Here is an 8,552-nt window from a genome sequence, read left to right as displayed (position 1 = left end):
GCTAGTGTTGTCTGCAACCTAATCTCCGGCGAAAGGCTTCTGCACACAAAAAAAGAAAAGCCCTGCATGAATACGCAGCGTAATGAAGCGAGTGAATTTTCCTGATGGATCTCATATCTATAAGATGGATTTCTGTTGGCGAGGTTACAAACGTATGCTCCTTTTCTATGTGCGTTCCTCACTTAACGCGAACGTGCAAGTACACATTCGGGATAGTTTAAAAGAATTCGGGTCTTATCGAGTCCATTTGAAAAAAAAAGCACATTTATTTTAAATTACCCGAGAGCAGAGACCACTAATACCGAACCGACCCATGTCCGAGGCACTCGTAGAAATTTTGGACCCAAACCCGCTCTGGTCTCGGGTCGGACCTCGGGTTTTCGGATCCAAGTGGACCCGTGAAGACCTCTAGGTCAAGCATGCACAGTGGAGTGTGCTGAAACAAGGTACAATGCATGGTGTTTCTAACCCTATGAGCTCTGACAAATAAAAGTCAGTAAAGCTTCACTTCTCCATGTGCATACAGGCATCTGTATTATTCTCGGGAACCCATTCACAAGAGACTGGAGATTCCTCTTATGGTTCACAGCCCCTCTTAAAATATCGTTGGAATCGTTGAAATCATAGATATATAAACACACATGTCTCATTAGCATCTGTTTCTATGAACCGCTATACGCAAGCATCCGCCAAACTAGAAAGGTCAAAGCTGGTCTGTGAACACTCGAGAGCAAGTTTACTGTGTGACTGCAACTGTAGTAAGAGCAGAATGAGTGGTGGCACTAGGCTTGCCACCAGGTATGCAATTGTTTTTTTGCTGAGGGGTATGCAAGATCAGTGTTGTCACCTTCGTGTACTCTAACACCATCACAGAAAACTTTCTGCAAGTCAATCAGGGGTGAGAAAAGTGACAAAGATGTGACATCCCCTTTAACTCCTGATGGCCATATATTGCTCACATTTGAGTTAAGCTGTTTTGGAGGGATTTATGGTATTTTTTATTTATTTGCCTCAAAAATATGCATATTTTTGTACATATCATTTACACAAAATTGGAACAGTAAATGTAAAACTTAACTTTAAAGATCTTTTTTTTTTTAATTCATGTAGATAATTCATAGAAAATGTGCCAATAAGTGGAAGATTTCTGCTGCCTGGTTCAAAACAAACATAAAATGAAAATGACATGATATTACCACTATGACCAGTAGATGGCTGCAGAGGATCACTCATTGGTTCATTTGCCGTTTCCAATACAGTTATTTTCATGTTTTGCTTTTGAATTTATATTTAGACATTAGAAAATCACTAATATAGCATTTAAAAAAATCACTTTTTGTCAAAGTTCAGCACTGTTTTGTACTGAAGTATGAAGAGTTTTCAAAAGCTCATTGCATGCATGCATGCATCACACAAATGACCTATTCTGAATTCAAAATGGCGATTTTCGGGCGAAATGTGACTAGTTGAGCTGTCCTCAGTTTAATGCTTTTTTGTTTGTTTATTAGTCTTTTGCCTTTTTCTGTTCTGCACGCCAGAACATCAAGAGAACCTCTATTCATTTTGTTTAGGATATGACTGTGTCTGTGACAATGTTGAAGGGTGAACTCATTTAAAATGCTAAACAAATGTTAAACAAACAAACAAAATCTTCTTTCTCCTTTGTTCATTTTTAACCAATAAACTTTTGATTATTTATTTCATTAAAGAAGATTTTCACTTAATGATTGAGGCTAAATTTAAGAACGTAAGAGCCCTTAGCAGATCTTAGGTTATCAGCATAAAAAAGTTAAATGTCATTTTTGCTTTTTGCAGCGCAATTTTTTTTTGAAAGGATGAAAATAACAGTATATTTTCATCAGTTATTTTATCAGTCATTAAATCAGACACACACTCTAAAAAATGCTGGGTTAAATATAACCCAGCGCTGCGTTAAAAAGGGACAAACCCAGCACTGGGTTATATTTAACCCAGCATTTTTTAGAGTGCAGATAGAAGCACAGTAAGATTACATTTATTTGAAGGCATTTGTGAGAGCGCGACTGCTTATGAAGCTTCTGCCCGTCTGTGCAACGTCTCTCTACTAATAGTGAAGCTGTGGGTTTTAATTAAAAACACAAAAAAATTTTCGTTATAACTTTTCTGTTTCTAAGCAACTTTATTGATAACTCACAGGACAGCATTGACAATAATACGTTTTTGTTTCTGTGTGTGCATGATCTGTACGTTCTCCTCGCTTTAGTCAAAATCACGCTGCTCCTCTCCTCACTCCACTCTCATTGCACTCTGAACCCATTACTCTGCTTTGGGGTGGCAAAGCTCATTTTTTGGGTGGCAGTTTCCACCCCGTGCCACCCTTATGGACACGCCCCTTTTTGATGCTGATAGAGCAGTGTGTGTGTGTGTGTGTGTGTTTTCTTTAAAAAAAAAAGTTTCTCCAGAAATACTTCCCTATTTAATGCAATATTTCCTTACAAATTGTATTACCAGTATAACAATTTAAGTAAATATAGCTGTGTAAAAGATGATGCCCCCTTCTAGAACAATGTGCATTTATGTTTAAGTTATAACATAAATTATCATGTTTATGATTCTCATTTCTTTATCACAAAAAACTGGCACCGTTTTGGAGAGAAATTGGCTCTTTTTAATCTCTCTTTTTAACCCATCTCATGGTGTGTGTGATGCTGAACTCTCGTATGAGTTTCTAATGGTTTTTGTATTTTTTGCACAGTTCTAAACATTAATATTTAGAACATAGAACATACTTATAGACTTATAGTTCTCCGTAACCTTCAGCACTTGTCTGTTCAGCCTTGTCTCCTTCGTCTGCTATTTCAAAGTATTATTAAGCCAGTTCTTATGTATGGTGCCATTTGTTTGCTTACAGCTGCTAATACGAACAAACCTTTAAATCTAACTCATTTGGCTAGTAAGATGATTGGTATTCAATAATATCGGACAGACTAAGTTATCAGACTGTGTCACTTTAGCTACGATTCGGAAAGCACATATAATCCTAAATGATCCAGATCACCCACTCCTTCGGTATTTCTGTATTTATGTAGCATAACACATCTGAGGCTAGGCATGCATCTGACACAGCACACAACAAGCTAACCTGAAGCTGTAGTGAAAACAACATGCTTTTCTGCAGCAAGAACTAGAAAACTCCTAAGGATTGAGGGGGAAACAAAGCCAAGCACAGAAAAATCCTAGAGGAAAAGTATCCACAAGAGCATTGAGACTATTTTCCAACGAGACATTGACCACAAACATCCAGTGAATTAGGTTAACATCCTTAAGTGGCCCAATCAAAGCTCAGCTCTTCAGACCATCTGAGGAACTGGTTATTTGCAGTTAACATACTGTTCTTATATGAATGTATTGTTTGAGCATTAAATACACAGGCACAAGATAGCATTGACTTTGTCTGAAATACTCTTAAGAAATGCCAAGAATTTTAAAATCTTTTGTTGTTGTTGTTTTTAATAAATATATTTTTGGATTACTATAAATGTTTTATGTTGAAAAGTGAGATAAAATCATATAGCTTGTCCAAATTTGAGTGAAAATTAATTTTCATAATAGTTTTGCATGGTTTTATTGAAGGTAGCAGCACTTGCAATAATTTGGACAGAATCAGTTATGATCTGACTGACATACTATAAGACTAAATATATTATAACTTTTTCTCACTAAATAAAGAAGAGTAATGTAGTTATGTTGACAACAAGCTGCACAGTATATAAAACATTGCTTTCCATGTTCAACAAGCACACTGCATTTCTGACTGTCATGCATGTTTTACATTCATAGTTTGCTTGTGAATATGTTATAGACATGATGCTTTATAACAGTAACTATTAAAAAATGACCCTTGGGAAAAATAAGTACACTTCCATACTTTTAAAAACAGTACTTATGGAAATAATATACTTTAATAGAATACACTTATTTGCAAACTGAATGTAATGTTTTCTCATACTTAACTGGATGTTAATTGCATTTATGGTAAACTAAAATATACTTTAATGTCATTTATAATGAAATATGTATGACATATTTCAATATATTTGGCATTACACATTTTAAATAAAGTTGCCAAATATATATATATATATGTTCTGTACGTATTTAAAACACAGCAAAAACTTATTAAAACAATGATACTCCTAAAATGTACTTTAAAGGTAAACTTTTAATGTCACATTATTGCAAAGCACACTTTTTAGAAGTCTACTTAAACAGTCACGAAACTGTTTCCTTCTATTTCTTTAATATTATATTATCAGCAAGCACATTTTTTTAAAATAAACTTTTAAGATTTTATGGTACACTTCACTTAAGGTACACTTCTTTTTCACAAGGGTCAGTAATATCATGGTAAAATGTAGGCTAGTATTTGTTGCAAGCTTGCAGAAATTTCACCTTTCCATATCCATCCATCATAGTGTAAGTGCCCTTTCAATCTCCCCAGTTACACCACAATTTTCCAAATAGCATTTTCAGTTATATATTTTCAGGCTATATCCGTTGAGTCTCTGTATAAGCGACAGCTCTGTGGAAAGATTATACTAACTTTGCAGTTGCGGCTCAAACTGTAACTGAAATATCACAGTGAACTCAGTCCTGCCAATCCTGTCACGTTGACAGAACACAATACACACGACAGAGACACAATAATCCGTTTAAAAGTATTGTGCCATAAAGCTCTACGAAACGCGGACATTAGATTTCGAGCAAAGACACAATGATTAAGAATACATTGTATATCTTTGCAAATGTCATGCCTTCATATTCTTAGACGAGAAAAACATATTACAACGATTATTATCAGCAAACAGCGACATAATGCACATTAACGTAAAAAAAAAATTTGTAAAAAAAAAAAAAAAGGACCACCTCAGTCTAACTCATGCAAATTTCGGAAGGTAAAAGTACTCCTGTTATAAATCGAACTACAGTAACATGCAAAATATTGTGCCGTATCTTAATTTTTTTCTACGTCCATAATAATTCAGTTTTAAATGGTAAATTATACAAATACTTTCTAAACAACTACCTAAAGAAAAGTTTAAGTTTATATAGCCTAGAATTTGTAGTTTATAACGTTTAGCGTATTTATATAAAATTTGATTACAACAGTACCTCAGACAAACAGAATAAAACGGTCCTGAACTCCGGAGACAGTCTACAGGTGAAGCGGGTCCGCGTGAGACAACATCACTGGAGCGCGAGCTCTTTCTCTTCACGCGAGTCTTAAGAAAGCGCGCGGAATAACAGCCTCCCTCCAGAGAGCGCGCGCCTCTCGTCATACGCTCCTCTGTCTGTCTATCTATCTATCTATCTATCTATCTGTCTGTCTGTCTGTCTGTCTGTCTGTCTGTCTGTCTATCTATCTATCTATCTATCTATCTATCTGTCTGTCTCTCTGTCTATCTCTCTGTCTATCTATCTATCTATCTATCTATCTATCTATCTGTCTGTCTGTCTGTCTGTCTATCTATCTGTCTGTCTGTCTGTCATTATAAAGTGTAATTAATTCAAACTGTGTGATGTTTGTATGGTTGTCATTATCATGGCTGTTTTCTTGAGTGGCTCAGTCCCTCAGAGATCTGACCCTGGATACAACAGACCGTGGGAAGGACATCGCATCCTATGTTAGAGTTTGAACAATTTCAACAAGTTCTGTTTACAGACTCTCAGATGAAAAACTGTCATGATGATTTACAGTCCATGCAGAAGAACATCTGCCCCTAAACTCTCCCCATTGTAAGCCTTCATTATTCTATTACAAGTGCTAAAAATAAATGAATGAATAAATAAATAAAATATGATTTTTTTTTTCCGTTGTCACTGAATTTTCAGTTCACCTTATGAGGCCAAGCATTCGTTGTTTTAGCTGTTTGTGATTAAATCAAATAAATGTGATTTGATACCAAAGGGGTATGCTGTCTTTCAGTCTTTCAAGATTGCAGAATTTAGGAGTAAAGTTTAACGATTTTGTAGCTTATGCCACTTTCTGGGAATTACTGAGGAGTGAGAAAGGCCCAAATAATTGTCAGAAACTGAATAGGTTGATTATAGCCTACATAAAATCAATGCATACTCCATTATACTCCAGTTAATGCCACTAGGTGATAGTGTATACACATACAGTTGCTCAGTTGAAGAATTCTGCTGTGACCTTGTCAAAACACTGAGGGTGTACTCGTACTAGGCACAGTTTCCTTGAACCGAGCCTGAGCGCGATTATAATTAAATTAATCAAAAAGTGTACTGTAGTAGTAGTAATAGAAGAGGTTTGCGGTCGTAATGATGACAGTAGCGCACACAAAATAGTAGCTGTTCCATGCTCTGGCCCACCTCTTCCAAGCAAGCCAGGGATGGCACAGAGCAATCACACTAGTCAAACGTGCTCGGGCACAGTTCAGATCGCCTAGTGTGAGTACACCCTCATATTCTCGTCTCAATTTTGATCTCTCTTTTTTATTTTGTATCATTTTTCAACACATTCAGTGTGGGTCTGTTTATAACTGACTTATGTCTTTTACATGCAGGAGATAATGTTATTTTTTTCTGTCATGTACACAACCTTTTAAAAAGTCTCTTATGCTCATCAAGTTGGCATTTATTTGTTCAAAAATACAGTAAAACAGTAATAGTGTGAAGTATTATTTCAATTTAAAGTAACTATTATCTATTGTAATATATTTTAAAATGTAGTTTATTCCTGTGATGGCAAACCATTCTAATACACGTATTTGGTGGAGACACAGGAGAATGCCACCAACCAAAACACTGATGAGAATAGACAACAAAAAACTGAACTAAAGGGATATAAATACACAAACTAAATGAGAAACCAAATGAGACACAGGTGAAAGAAATCAGTAACTATGGCAACCAATAAGCACACTCAGAAACCTAGGGGAAAAAGGAAGTGGGAACTAAACAGAAAAAAAGGCAGGCTGATTTGTTGCTAAAAGTTGTTAAATGATGTTGAGATGTTGCACAATGACGTTGTCACAGAGTCAGCCACAACATCAGCGCCAGGTCCTACAGCTCCACCTGAATACTAACCTGCTGCACCTGTTCACATTCATTAAGGACTTGTTAAATGCTCATTTAGTTCACCACCTCATGTCTGGTCTCGTCATTCACTGCTGTGCGTATGGACTTTACCTGACTACTTATCTGGATTGTAATATTTACTTTCTTTGGTCCACATTATCCCTATCACTTCACCCACCTTATTCAACCTACCTCTCATCTGCAACAACATCATACAGACTTTAACTATCAAGCTAAGTAGTGACTGAGATTCATATTGACTACATCTACTTAGGAAGAAGGACACGAAGGCTGAGGATCCAAGTGCAGTAGTTTATTAAAGGGCAATCTACAATCGCAGTCGAAGTAACAGGCAAAGGTCATAACACTATGAGACAATCCAAAAGCAACAAATAAGCAGAAAACACTAATGATGGCCACTTTTGAAACACTGCTTCATGAAGCTTTGAAACCTTTACAAATCTTTTGTTTCGAATCAGTGGTTCAGAGCAGTATCAAATTGGGCAAGTCACGTGATTTCAGCAAACGAGGCTTCGTTAGTCATCACTGTTTCGAAACTCCGATGGTTGCCACTAGTGGGTGTTGATCTCAAATAGAACCCATGAAACTGTCTACTATGGTTTTAACTGATCTCGGATCAGTTTTATGTATGTATGTTAATAAAACGTCTCAGGTTACGTATGTAACCATGGTTCCTTGAGTAGGGAACGAGACACTGCGTCCTGCAGTGTCTCGTTCCCTACTCAGGGAACCATGGTTACATACGTAACCTGAGACGTTCCCTTTCATGGGAACTTTGAACTGCGTCCTCTAGGGGTCGCTATGGGGAACGGTATACCCACGCCACCATGCTGAGGGAAGTGCATGCCAGAAAACCATGGGTAGCACTAAGTACCAACTCTACCATATTGCCATGGGAGTTGCCCCTGGGACGTTAGACGGCTGTCAGTGACATTATTCCCTACGGCCAAAGGCCTAGGCTACATACCCCAAAAACTCACCTGTTAGGGCCAGGACTCCTGGGCCCGGGGTAGAGCTCAAGGCTTGGAATCAGGAATAGATTCCTTTAGGGAATACGACCAATAGCCTAGAATCATACTAAGTCTTGGCCTGTCATACAGGGGGTGTTCATTTAATAAAAAGCAGTAAGTGATCACTTGGTCTAGATTTTTTTTAACTGCTTAAATTTGCACTAAACATTTTGTCAAGTCAAGTCACCTTTATTTATATATCGCTTTTAACAATACAGATTGTGTCAAAGCAACTGTACAGCATTAATTAGGAAATTTTGCAATAATGTGTCAATAATGCAAAGTGACAATAGTAAACACTCATATTTCAGTTAAAGGCCGTTCATCATTGAATTCAGTGATGTCATCATCCAGCTCAGTTCAGTTTAAATAGTATCTGTGCAATCAAGTCAACGATATCGCTGGAAATTAAGTGTCCCCAACTAAGCAAGCCAGAGGCGACAG

The 8,552-nt window shown here is 36.9% G+C and overlaps 1 protein-coding gene across 1 annotated transcript in view; it reads right to left on the bottom strand.

The window, feature by feature from the left end:
- The window catches only part of ano1b (anoctamin 1, calcium activated chloride channel b), a 62,076-nt gene extending 56,841 nt beyond the window's left edge, over window positions 1-5,235 (bottom strand). Inside the window, exon 1 of the mRNA XM_016563969.1 lies at window positions 5,152-5,235. The gene's annotated coding sequence lies outside the window, so the exon portion shown is untranslated. The remainder of the gene's footprint in view (window positions 1-5,151) is intronic.
- Window positions 5,236-8,552: the final 3,317 nt, after the last annotated feature.

This window comes from Sinocyclocheilus rhinocerous, unplaced genomic scaffold (assembly GCF_001515625.1).
Source record: "Sinocyclocheilus rhinocerous isolate Xijiao unplaced genomic scaffold, SAMN03320098_v1.1 scaffold1401, whole genome shotgun sequence".
Lineage (NCBI taxonomy): Eukaryota > Metazoa > Chordata > Actinopteri > Cypriniformes > Cyprinidae > Sinocyclocheilus > Sinocyclocheilus rhinocerous.
Note: the sequence above shows the minus strand (reverse complement) of the source record. Positions and strands in the feature narration are given on the sequence as shown.